We start from the raw sequence: 14539 nt of genomic DNA, 5'->3' as shown, positions 1-14539 counted from the left end.
TGGCTTGAGCCTGTGGTGAGGCAGCACATCAAGGTAGAAACATGATGGCGCAAAACAGATCATCTCAGGGTTAAGATTGAGGGTAGGCTCCTTGGAAGGTACATCACAAATGACTTGAATACTTTCTGCTATGCCCCACCTTTTAAAGGTCCACCACCTCTGTGCTGGTTAGTTTTTTTGTCAACTTGACACAAGCTGAGTTATCTGGAAGAGGCATCCTGAATGAAGAAGATGCTTCCATCACACTGGCTTGATGTGGGAGAGCCCAGCCCGCTGTGGGTGGTGCCAACCCTGGGTTGCTGGTCCTGGAGCTGAGAAAGCCATGAGAGCAAGCAGTAAGCAGAACTCCTTTATGGCTTCTGCATCAGTTCCTGCCTCCCGGTTCCTGCCATTAAGTTCCTACCCTGACTTTCCATAAGGGTGGACGACATCTGTAACCTAAAACAAACCCTCTCCTAACCTGGTTGCTTTTGACTATGGTGTTTAATCACAAAAATAGAAAGTAAACTAGGCAGGACAACTTCTTAACAGTGCCACATTGGGAAACAAGCCTTTGTCATCAGGGCCTTTGGGGAATGGTCTGGATCCAAAATACAGCAACTGAAAAATCCAAATTCTAAAACAAAAAGCAATCACCTCGTCCTCGGAGCACTTGACTGCTTATCCTTCATTACGATGCAGCCTTCATCAATGCATCATTAAGATGAGGCCTTCATCACTGCATCATTAAGATGCAGCCATTTCCCCCTGGACCACCATCCATCTTCTACTTCAGGGACTCACCCAAACAGCAGCAGTAACAGGGAAGCAAAATCAACCAGGTGTGCTCATTGCCTGTACAATATCCCTAGCTATCAGTTAACCCACAACTGGAGATTTCTTCACTAACACGGGCGCTGTATCTTACGCTTTGCCACCAGACAATGAAGACATGCTGAGAGAATCAACCAATAGTGGTGAAGGGTGAGAAAAGCACGTGGACCAAGAGAAACTTTAGAAAGCAGAAAAATAGTTCTGGATGAACAAAGGTTTGAGAGAGATTAAATGGAAGAACTTCTTAGACATGTAAAAAAATTGCCTAACTTTGGAAAATAGGTCATGTGAATTTATAATCATCAAACTGGAAAATCAAAAAACAAAACAAAAAATCCACCCCCCCAAAAAAAAACCCCAAAACCTGGCAACTTCTCTCAAAATTATAGCAGGATTTAGGAGTTTCACTTCCCCAGGAAACGTGGTGTTCACATCATGTTACACAGAAACATTTTTAAAAAGTGCTGGTTTCCGGCTGTCTTGTTCCATAGAAGAACCAGTACTGTCTCTCAGGAGGAACCACGAACGTTCACCACACCTGCACCTCCATCCTCCCACACAAACCAAGAGAACCATGTCCTTCCTTGGACGTGCATGATCCTGGAAGTGTGTTTGCTTTGAAACCTCAGACTGTTTCACATAGCTCAGGATCAATAGTGTGACTAGGGAGAGTGCACCCGTTAAAAGGGGGAAGGATGGCTTTGAGAAGATATAATGTGGATATGGTTATTGCCAGCATATTAAAAAGCATTTACCCTATATTTATAAGAAACATCTAAGCAACATCAAGAACGGCCAAGAGAATATCAATAGCCCTGTTTGCCTTCATGTGTGTAAGTCCAGTGTGAAGGAGGATATTTCCAGAACTGGTATCATTTCCCCTGTCCCATCCTATACTTCCTGGACTCACCCAGAGGGTGAGAGGGAAGTAAAATCAGCCAGGTGTGCTCATCATCTGTACAATAAACCTAGCTATCAGTTAATCCATCATTTGGCAACTATTTCTAACCCTTCTCGGAATGAAGTAGTTATAGAAACAGCTGACTCCCTCTATCATTCAACTCCACATTCCTGATTCAACCAAACACAGATCAAAATACAAACAAAAGCCATCTTCTTGTATTTATCCCCTAAACAACAATACAGCATGATATATATATACACACACACACACACACACATATATGGTATTACAAGTCCTTTAGAGATGATTGACATTACACATTTACATTACAGGCATGGTGATGGACCATGCTACAAGAGGCAAGCCTAAAAAGCCAGGCTGGGCAACATAGCAAGGACTCTGTCCAAAAATAAACAGAAAAGAACTGGGGATGTACCTCAGTGACAGAGTATTTGTGTAGCATGCACAAGGCTCTGGGTTTCATTCTTGTAAAATAAAATAAGAAGAATAAAATAAAGTATATGGTGTCTGTGCACAGGCTGTTTGGAAGAACTACCATCTCACAGAAGGTTGATCTCTTTGAGGCATCTTGGATTCAGTTCCCTGCAGGCATCAGGGTCACTGTGGCATTCTGTGCAGTTATAGTCTTAGAAGAATTACATTTCTTTGAATGAGGGATTCCCAATCTTCTGAAAATACTCTCCTCAATTCCATTTTCTCTTGATTGGAAAATCCTGACTACATGTTAGAACCTGTTTCCCTGAAAGCAGAGAAAAATTAATCACCAAGAACTATCATCATCAAGGATACAATTACATAAGGGCCTCTGAAGACCAGACAGGGTTTGAGCTACGCCCAGGTATGGTCATGAGTGAGACACTGCCGAGAGCTCAGAGCCCCCGGTCGTTTGCCAGCACAGGCCCTCTTGACTCCTGTGCTCTACCCACTACTTCAATGGATTCTGAGCCAAACCATAGATTGATGTGGTGGGAGGGGCCTGCGAACACTTGGCAGCAGTGCTCTTTCTGTCCTGCCTTTCAGAGGCAGCAAACTGGTGAGCCAAGAAAACAATCTAACTTACTCTCAGACAGGGATTTGCTGATGTTGAACTTAGAGTGGGGTTTTAGAAGACATATAATTAGAATCCAAAGTGATGCCAGCTTAAAATAGGTTATTAACAAAGAGCAGTCTGCAGTTGCTTAACTCCTAAACTATAGTATCAGAACTAGCATTGATCTTTTAGACTATACATTTTGTGGTGAGGCAAGAGAGGTGGCCATAGATACCACAAGGCACAAACTTTTCACAGTCACGTGCACACACATATGTATGTATTTACACAGGAACACTAATGAACATATACATACATACAATCACATACACAGATATCTGCACACATGCATACACGTGTATGTATGCACACATGCACATATATGCACACATGTACATACATACATACATACATATACACATACACATACACACACACATACACACACACACATATACATACAGGCACACCCACATTTCTCACTTAGAGGACCAATATAAGTGTTGCAAGCAATTAAGTTTCTATTGTTAAGGAGGGAATGCGTTCTCTAGTTATTCTTAGTTTTTCTTCAGTCATTGATCAAAATGGTTTCTCCTTTTTATTTGCACATTTAAAAAAATCTTAGCCTTTGGTCTCTGTTGTGCAATATGAATGCCAGACCTTTACCCTCCCCACCCATAGCTAGGTTATTTTCAATGTTCACATTAGGAAGCCACGGGAAAGGAATCTTCTATTACTTTCCTGTCTGGGTGAGATTCAGAATAGCTCATCACAACACCAGCACAAACATGCTCATCTTAGGGTTCTCATTGCTGTGATGGGTGATCTTTCTGTACACTGTGTAACGATTGTCTTTGTATCAGTCAAATGCTGGTTCTCTACTGGCAGAGATCTGATTACTGGCTGCACTTTGGTATTGTTAAAACCTCACCTGTCATAGTGTTTTGTCATTTTCTTCTCCATCACCTTCTGATTGATTTAATAAAAACTGATGTCCTATAGCAAAGAAGGAGCGAATAGTCGGGACTTCCGGGGAGAGTTAGGAACTCTGGGAAAGAGTAAGGCACTGGAGAATTTCCCAGCCAGACCTGGAGGAAGAAGCAGCCTGGGACTAAGGGAAAAGTAACTAATGAGCCATGTGGCAGAACTTAGATTAGTATAGATGAGTTAATTAAATTAAGAGCTAGTTGGGAACAAGCCTAAGCTGAGAATAAGCCTAAGTTATAAGTACATAAGCATTCATAAGTAAATATAGGTCTCCATTTCTTTATCATGTCTTTATTCATAGCTGGGGCCAGCATAGAAAGTCCCTATGGTTATATACTATGACAACAGCAACATTTAATTGGGACTGGCTGATAGTTTCAGAGGTTTAGTCCATCACTGTCATGGCAGAGAGCATGGCAGTGTGCAGGTAGACATGGTGCTGGAGAAGGAGCTGAGAGTTTTACACCTCGACCCACAGGCAGCAAAAGGAGACTGTATGCCACACTGGGTGTAGCTTAAACATAGAAGACCTCAAAGCCTGCCCCCTCAATGACACACTTCCTCCAACAATGCCATACCTACTCCAACAAGACCACACCTATGAATAATGTCACTGCCTATGGGCCAAGCATCCAACACATGAGTCTATGAGGGCCATACCTATTCAAACCACTGTAATGCTAAACTGTGATGCTCACCCCTGAACAGTGTGTTCTCTGGCACGTGTGCCAGGCCCTGTCACTACATGTTTTCTGCCAAACAGACTTGACATCTATTAGGGAAGGTATGAATATGGTAAGACCAAGATTAGCAGACACCTGGCAATTAGCTGGAACATTTGTAATTCAAGAGGACAATAGAAGCACACAGGCCAACTAGAAGAAAAGGCAAAATTGGAGTTGTCAATGCTATAGTCACGTCTGCACTGAGTGGATCTGGGCATGAGCGTAAGTGCAGTAGTCTACACCCCTTTACCGACAGTTCTGCATTTTTTCAGTTTCACTTATTCACAATTCTGATTCTCACACCCTCCCACCTAGGGTGGACTCTCCCTTGGCTCAGTGTGTCTGTGATGTCTGCACTGCTCACCCATTGCCAGGTCATCAGACCAGCTTTAGAGGATTCTCGAGGCTGCACTCAGTAATGCTTATTTATTTAGAAATGTCCCCAAGACACAAGACTAGCAGTGTTGGCAAATTTATCACAGGGCATTGCCAAACTTGTTTTCTTTCATTATTATAATACTGTTAATCTCTTACTATGTGTTATTTATAAATTAAACCTTATCATAGGTAAGTGTGTTTATATAGGGCTGAATGCTACTCATGGCTTCAGGCTTGCACTGGGAGTCTGGAGATAATGGGGGATTATTATACACACACAAACCGAACAGGAAATGAGTATCATTTACAGTAAAATGAAGCATCATCTGGAACTGTAAAGTTCTTTGGATCTTCATGTAGTAAGATCTTCAAACCTTACCTTGTTATGAACAGTCCCCCACTTTTGTTAGACCATCCTTTAAAAACAAAGAGAGAGACAAACTAGCATCAAGAATACAAAGAAATAAACCCAAGTCTGTAGCTGTAGCACTGTGCTTGAAATTCCAGAGCCGTGGTCACAGGAAAGGCAGGAAATGGAAGACCTACAAGCCACTGTGTGCAGCAGGAAATCTGGTGTCTTGGAGGTGGGTAGGAAGGACTTGAGGATGGACAGGGCTGACTGGCAGCCATCCACCCTGCTGTGTGCAAGCCAGTCCATGTTTAATGTGGCTGGGCAGGATCCTTTGTTTGCCCACTGCCTAACACCTCAATCCACATAACCTGATGAGCACCTAGAAACAGTCTATGACCTCTCTTGAAGAGTCCATCCCTATAATTCCTCCCAAATCAGAGTAGACCTTTGAGATCCTTCCAGTGATTGTTGAAGACATATAACAGCCTCCTGAAAGGGTGAGATACCATGGCAAAGCACACCACCTATTACACATTCATGGCTATGTTAATAAATGTAGGTGAATCTACATTGAATCTATCCATGTCTGCTCAGCAGAGTATCCATTGCATAAGGTGAAGGACACCGAACTTTAGCCTCGATTTCCTGAACCAAAAGCCTTTGCTTACTTTGGTCCCAAGAGACCATATGAAAAATTAAAACCGCACACCATCGACCCAATGTGGGGCATACATACATAAGCAGGTACCAAGTGAAGAAAGCATCATGCCAATTACTCCTATACAACTCCTTAAACAACCCTGGAGGACCTCCATCACCTTTTGTTCCCTCACAGAATAAAATGTTTGCTAGGTACCACTCTAGAAAGTCCATTATGATTTCAATGGGAAATGCCCTCCATAGCCTCAGGTATTTAAATACTCGATTCCAAGGTGGCAGCTGTTCAGGAATGTTAAGGAACCTTGTTGGAAAAAGCATGTCACTGGGGGTAGGTCTTTTTAGAGTTTATACCTTCTGCCTACTTCCAGTTTGATCTCCCTGCTTCATGTGCATAGGGAAAGATGTGCCAGCTCAGCCTATGCCTGCCATGCCTCCCTGGCACGGTGTGGCTCTTAGCCCTCCGGAACCATGAACCTAAAATAAACTTTCTTCTATAAGGTACCTCCTGATATTTTTATCCTAGCAACAGAAAAAATACCTAAGACATCCATGCTATGTGACAGGACTCAAGCACTCCGAACACTATGGCTGCCCCACTGAACCTGTGGCATTTTACAATAGGTGTTGACTACAGTCAAATGATTATAATCATCGCTTTCAGTGGCCATGTGAAAAGATTCTGTGATTGTTGTTAAGCATCTCTTTGGGGGATTTAGGTATAAAAAGCAATACTCTAGACTCAACTTGCTGAAAGCTCTTGGGCCTTTTGATAAGCCTGATGTCCCTTTGGCTTTCCAAGAGTACAGAAGCTTTAAATACAGCACCCACATCCTTTTTACCTTGTGGGTAAGTCCAGAAAGTTGTCTTGCATGCTCTATGGATGTTCTAAGAAATTGTCTCACACAACTCTTTGGAGCTGTCTCACAGATTCTGTAAATACTCCACATAGTTCTTTACACACACTTGGTGAACACTCCAAGGCTGCCGCACATGCTGTATGAATCCTTTGTGACATTATGTTACAAGTCCATAACTCTGTGAACTTGCATTGCTTAAAAGACAATGTTGATCTTCCTTGACCCTTCAATCTATGAATAGTGAGATAAATTTTTATGTGCTCCATAAAAGTTCAGGCCACTCCTGAGATTACAGAATCTTAGTTTTTCCTATTTATTTTCTAAGGGGCTGTTGGAAAAAGGTCTGAGCTTCTTAAGGGGCTTATCCGAGTATCTGGTAGAGGTGGTCCTCTTACCTGTGGACAGAAGGTGTTCTCAGAGGTTCTGGTCCAGCAAGGATGGAAGGGGAGATTCGTCATGGCCCGTGGGAATGTCAGGAGAAATAAAGCCAGAACGCCCTACATGTTCCTCTTCTCTCTTTTGATGTATCGTGCACGGTTTGAAGCTATGTTTAGATTATCTGGATGTTGTAAGAAGCAGAAGTATGTTGCCTTCCCTTTCCAATTTTCTCTTGTGACGTCTTTCATTTAGAAAATTCAGACAAGCTGAGAGAATAGGGTAGCCTGATAAAAGTCTGAACTAATTCTTTTAGATATTACAATTTTCACATTCTGCTACATTTCCTTCACGTATTTGCTACCTGTATGTCTATATATATTGTGCTGCTTATATGTATTATGCTATAGGCACTATTATATACTTACTAACTGCAGAGTAGTTTAAAGCCAGGGCTTTTGGGTTTTTTTTTATTTTTGTTTTTTGTTTTTATACCATAATATAAGTTCTTCAGCAAATAAAACCAAAAGGATTATTTATATTACAAAGAACAATAAGCATGCTTAGAAAATAAACACAAATTATATAAATATCATCTAATATTCTATGTTTATAAAAGTAATTTCCCAGTGGTCCAAAGATTATTCTTTATGCTCATGACATGATTTTATTTTTACAAACTAGCAGTGAATTATTAACACTTGGGTCATTCCTGCTGAGGTTAGACTTAAGGGCATTCTAATATTCATATGATCATTTGTACCCCTAATCTCAGTTATTCTGAAGCATAGTCTAGTTTTATAACAGGGTTACCTTGGTTGAATGCCTCTAGGAATCCCTGCTGGTTATCTGCTTCTGTGTATAAACACAACAATTAGGAAATACGAATTTGAAATTTTCTCAGGCTCCAATTACCATGGCAACTGTGGGGCAGGTAACACTGGGTCCTGACTTTCCCATCATTCATTCATTAAGGAGGGTCCTGGCCTACTGGGACCTTTAGTGGCAGGTTCTTTTTGCCTAGTCTCTATACAAAGCAGCCCTGCAGATGTGAATATTGATCAGATGGGGATATAGACTTTAATGTGATATCCATCCTAGAATCTAAGTGGTTGGTTGGAATATTTTTAGAAGCACACAGAAATATTCTCAGTCAACAAAGAAAATCCATGTCCTCTGCTTCTGACTCTATCTCTCATGTGCAGGATCCAACCATGTGGGAAAACAGGAAGAACTCCTCCTGCCACAGGGTCTATGCACTGTGCACCCCCAGTGATCAAGTGGATAAGCGTCTGTGACCTACTTATCTGTGTACCAACTTTCCCCAACTCCTTATTTTTCTACACTTTCCGAAGTCTTAAATCATAATGTATGCATAGTTTGTACATCAGTGTGAGCAGGTGATCTTACATCGTTTGGGAGAATCAAACATATCTGCATTATCTTTATATATCTATGTCTCTATTCCTCTATCAACTTAACATGGTAAAAATGTTAAATTTGTCTGGCTTGTTTTACACTAATATTGCTGTTTACTGAAGCATCCTGTTAGCTCAAAACAGGTCAGAATGATACTCAGGCCTGAAGACTTTAGATCTATAAGGAAGTTCTGAATCCTTGCAAGAAGGGTGATATCTGATTAATCTAACCATAGTAAACACAGGCAGTCCCAGTAGCAATGTGACGATTCAGCCTGACGTCACTGTTTCCAGACACAGTGTTGATCCGTAAACATTTCCAGGTTAACCTTTAGACTTTGCTTATTTTCCCTACAGTTTCCACAAACGGACTCACTAGCTCACCTGCTCAAGATGATCTTTGGCAGCCCATGGAAAGTGGGTCAAGTAGTCGCTTCCACCAGTAAGAAACATGAAACTCAAAGATAACACTCGTGAGCTCCTGCCAGTAAGGGATAGGGTAGAGTGGGTGGGGGAAGGGTTAGCAACACTGTGACCCACAGGTTGTTTGCTGAATGACTTTACATGTTAAATATTAGGAAAAGTGTAAAACTCCGAGAGTCACTTTCCAATGGGGTTACTTGTATCTGCAAATAGTCTTATGGAGTCTTGTTCTCTGGGCTTCCTGCACGCCAGGCAAGCACTTCATTCTTCAGCTATATACTCTTACCTGCTTTTTTACTATGGGTATTGACACAAGGTCTTCCAAAACTGTGTATATCAGTCTTGAAGTCACTCCAGCTCAGGCAAACCTTCCTGCCTCAGCTTCCTTAGTAGCTGGGACCATTGGCTTGAGTTATCAACTCTGACTAGTTCCATAATCTCGAGTTTTCTTCAGATTTTAGGAATCTCAGTATTTAAAAGTGGTGATTGTGTACAAATGTTCACCAAAGCCCGATAATATAGTTAGACCTCCATATCCACAAAGGCAAAAAAAAAGTGTTTGTATTGAACATTTACAGATATTTCTTTTTGTAATTATTTTCTAAACACGATGTACAATTATTTAAGCACTGTGGTCATCTTATAAATCATTTCAATATGATTTAAAGTATACAGGACGAGTGTGTGCACACACTACGCCATTTAGTTGTAGAGATCTGAGCACCTTCTGATGTACCTTTGTCTGCTTTCTGGTGCAGTGATAAACTCTGTGACCGAAGGCTACTTGGGGAGGAGTTAATTTCCGTTTACTGTTGTGATCCACCATGAGGAAATCTCAGACCCTTGGGAGAATGTTGCTTAGTGAGTTGTTCCTCATGACTTGTTCAGTCTGCTTTCTTTATGTAGCCCAGGACCACTTGTCCAGGAGTGGTGCCACACACAGTGGACAGGGCCCTTGCATATCAATCATTAATCAAAGAAAAAAAAAACCATTAGACTTGCCTATAGGCCAATCTCAGTTTCAATCTTTCCAAGTGACTAGCCTGTGTCAAGTTGACAAAACAAACAAAACAACAAAAAACAAACAAAACCCCCCAAATTCCTAATAAACATGAAGCATAGGAAGGCCTCCTGAGAAAACAAATTTTCTCAAAGTACTGTAGGGTGACTGTAGTGATAATTAGGAGAGATTGAAGTCATTGTTCCATATTAATGTCTTCAATCCAATTTTGATCATGGAAGCTTTCCATCTTTGGTTTTAGTTTACTTTTCACAGAAAAATTTTTAATTTTTCTGATGATTTTATTTTTAAAAAATGTAGGGTCTCACTATGTAGCCCTGGCTAGCCTTAAATTCACTACACCGACACGCACTGGCCTCAAACTTACAGTGACTGATTGCTTCTGTCTCTTGAGTGGTGGAATCAAAGATGCATTCCATAATTCCTGGCCAACCATAAGCATTTGCTTTATTGAACCATATATAAATATATGGCACAATATTTAAATACAACCCTCAGAATAAAACAATCTACTTGAATACATGCTAACACCTGTAAGGCAGCCAAAGGTGAAATATGTGTCCTAGGCCACAAGCTACCCCCATCCTCAGGAGAGGAGCAGATGGGGCAGTGTGCAGGTTGGTGTGAGTAGCAGGTAAGAGATAGTCAGGAAAGGCCCTGGGATTCCCTTGTCCTGTGAGATGTGAGCCTGAAATGGGATGGCAAAAACAGATTCAAAGAAAGAGTCACAGAGAAGCACTGCTGGGGAGGCCCAAGGTCCCAGAGGTCACTTGTAGTTCATCCTTGTTTTGTGGTTTTCATGGTTTAGATAGCAAGTGTCCCCGATGTCCTATATCCTAAATGTTTGGCCACCAGGTTGTAGTGCTACTGAGAAGTAGTGGAACTTTCGGGAGGTGGGTCACTGGAGCCTTGGCTTGCTGGCTGCCAAGTTAAACACATCTCTCCCTGTGCTTCCATCTCTATGTGTGACCTCTCCCTAGGCCCAAAACAACAGGACTAAGTGACCAAGAGTCAAAGCATACCTTTCCCCTTTAAATCGCCGTATCATGGGCTATTTTGTCACAATGATGGAATATTGACTAAACTGAACAGCAGAGACAGACAGTGTCTGTGCCATCTGCCGGGAGGAAATAAAATGTAGTCACCAAAAGCAAAAAAATTTGCTCAGATGAACTTTGAAATTACTTTGCAATTACAGCAGCAATGCCCTGGCTTTGGGTTAAATTCGGAAGATGCAACCAATCACTACATGAATGAAAAGCTCATGTTCTAAGACCCCACTCTTGAGGGACAGTAGCCATAAACATTGTAGTTTTTCAAGGTGGTTCAATACATAGGGCTTGTGCTTCCAAAAAAACTCAGGGCTGGCAGTGGGGTGTGACATTTCCCCCAATATCCCATTAATGGAAGGGGAAGAAGAGCAGTTTCTATGTGAAGGCCAGATTGTCTGTCTAGCTCATTCAGTTCTTCATGCCATTAGCTCACCTGTTCAGCAGATAGGCAGTGAGCATTTACCATCTGTAAATGCTCTGTGAATTGGTCACACAAACCAGATGTGGTTACCAGATGTGGTTGAAGCAAGTCCTTGATCTGTAAAAGGGTTCATTTTAACCAGATAAATCTGACGGCTACTTCATGATGACTATGGACCAATGCAGACACCACAGCATCTCCTGGCACCTTCCTGACTCGGTGAGGCGGTGCCATGATCAGCTACGCTACCTACACAGAGCAGCTGATAGATGACCAAGAAACTCCAGGCCTTCATCAGTGATGCAGAAGCTGGAGCTCCATCCAGGCACACAGCATCACAACTTGCTTTGTATGGAGGTTCTGGGAAATTCACAGGCCCGCAGCAGCTGAGAAGCACTTGTGGGAAGAGTAACTAAGAATCCATAGTTTAGGCAATGGAGGAAGGCCATGCCACAATGAGAGCCTGCCAGCTCTGAGTGTGGCCCTTGAATGTGAAGATACTTGGTGTTTTGGGACAATAACAGAAGGCCAATATTCTGGCAACATTGGTGCTGAGAAGAATAGTGGGTGAGTCGTCTGCATCAAGTAGGTCTTCAGAGGTCCCTGCTCTGGAGCCCCACTCCTGCCACCCCACCCCCAGCTACTTCCTCCTTTGTCAAGGGGTAATGATCTCTTCCATGCACCCTCGGGCTGCTGAGACTTGTGAGTGCCTGAAACCTGTTCACAGTTCTGAGGTCTCATTGCTTCTGTTTTGAGGAGAAACAGACAAGTTACCGGATGCCCACGTGTACACTGTACTGGTGGCAGAGCAACTAGTGAGGCAAAAGTCTCCAAACTCCCCCAAGGAAGGGGTGGACTCAGGCTGCCTTCTGCTCCAGCTATAAATGCTGGGAAGATGGGCTAGAGAGGTGGGTAGGTGGGATGACAAAAGCTAGCTCTACAGGATCCCAGGTTTCCCTGGGGCAACATATTCTGGCTCATCCTCCCTCCCTGCTCTGGGTTGAGGACCCAGGCTTATTTTGTACCTTGGTTTGGGCCTAGGTCGCTGCTCTGGAGGTCCCTACCCCTGGCTTCCTCCTCTGTCAAGGATTAATAACCTTCCCTGAGCCCTTGGGCTCCTGAATCTCATACCTGTCCATCCCTGAAACCGCTTCACAACTCTGAGGTCCCTGCTTTTTATACAGTCTATTGCCAAATATATGGGACACTCAGAGTTATCTGGGGAAAAGGCTCTTAATCTTTGTATTTTCTTTCTCTTCACTCTGAAAGAAATGGGAGAAAGGAAAAACAATGAAGAAAAATACAAATAAATAAATAAAAGTAAGAAAATCACAGAAGAAATTCAACTGAATATCCAAGCACCTCTCCCAAAATACAGGTTTTTAATTCCACGCAGTCTTTCGTATACGCCTGCTATTTATTCTTATGGATGGAATTGAAGTATCCAGTTCCGAAAGCTCTCACCTGTGAGCAAAGTTCCACCTTGGATACAAGTCGGTAATTGTAAACCTGGCTGGGCTGCGGAGCAGGTGACCCGGAGAGCTCCTGTTGGCTCTCCACTTTCACATTCTATTATGTAGCTCCCAGCACTGAATCAGCCAAATAAGCTTGACTTATAACCCGAAACCACTCCATGTCCTGTGTATCTGTTACTGACATTTATGTAACACAGGCCCTCAAAGGTGTTTGCAACCCTCCACAGCACTGGAGAGCTTTTGAATTCTTGCTTTAAAGTTCCAACTTAATTTGAGATGCTGTTCAAAAAGTTGCAGACTTTGACTCTTTTTCTGGACTTCAGATTAGGCGTGGTCAGCCTGTACTGTTTAGGTGCATATCAGAAAACACCTGTGGTCCCAAGCATTGCCTAGTGCCAATAACTACAGCTCCTATGATTGAGAGGAACAACAACCGTGTCATGTCCAGAAGTCAGCATACCATGGCTGCTCCCCACCCAGTGACGTACACTCTTTCTGCTCCCTGCTCTATGATGTTCTCTGAGCCTTAGATGGGGGGTGGGGGTGGGGAGATTAATACCAATGACTCATCAACAGCTGAACACTCACAGCTACTTATATTTGACACTTAGACCAGTTATAAGTCTATAACATCAACTGTTACTCCCTGCAAAAAGAGACTTCTCTAACTAAAGTTGAGAGCAACGTGGGAATCTACAGATATGACTATAATATTTAGAAGGCAATTTGACTACACAACCCCCTTTAGTGATACAATTATCACCTTTCCCAGGGTCTGTTATCTCCCCAGTAATGGGCTTTTGACCAGGTTTCTATACCAGTCACGAAATCCCAACAGTAGTACAGGCCTCACATGCTCCACTACCCAGGAACCCACTATTGTACTGATGGGCATATCTTGGCAGGTAGGTCATACTTCAGCAGTCAGAGCTGGAATTAATTCATGTTTGCAGCCATATGGTTGAGCTCTGTGCTTACATGCCAGGAGTTTACCCACTCCCCTCTGTATGATCATCTATGCACTAGTAAACAGTAACCACAGGTCTCTTAGCATGCACACGTACTAGTACTTTCTAGAATTGGGAACTATACTTCCTGGAGGAATTATTGGGCCATAAGTTATACATATTTTTAGTTTTATCCAAGTCCTGCTAGCTGCCTACCAAGGGCTTATTTCAGTGGAAACATCATTATCAATATCTAAAAGTCCACACTTCTCTTAGAAGCAAACACTTTTGCTCCTGTCAAGTTCATCCAATTTTCAAAGTTTAGGTCTTAAATGTTTTGGGGAATGCACATATTCCAGAAATTATTCTACTTATTCATCAAGTGGGAAAATTTAAGATATGAAAAAAAGATGATTCAAAGACCATTTCAGAGTGGCACATGCCTCCAAACTCAGCAGTCCAGAGACTAAGGCAGAAGGATCAGTGGTTTGAGTCAGCCTGGGCTACAAAGTGAGATCTTATATCACAGAGAACAGGGACTTGGTGTTTATTCTTGTTCTGAGGTGTGTGTGTGTGTGTGTGTGTGTGTGTGTGCGCGCGCGCGCACACACACACACACACACACACACACACACACACACACACACACAGAGAGAGAGAGAGAGAGAGAGAGAGAGAGA

Source organism: Mus caroli, chromosome 13 (genome assembly GCF_900094665.2).
Source record: "Mus caroli chromosome 13, CAROLI_EIJ_v1.1, whole genome shotgun sequence".
Taxonomy (NCBI): Eukaryota; Metazoa; Chordata; class Mammalia; order Rodentia; family Muridae; genus Mus; species Mus caroli.
This window is presented reverse-complemented; position numbering follows the sequence as displayed.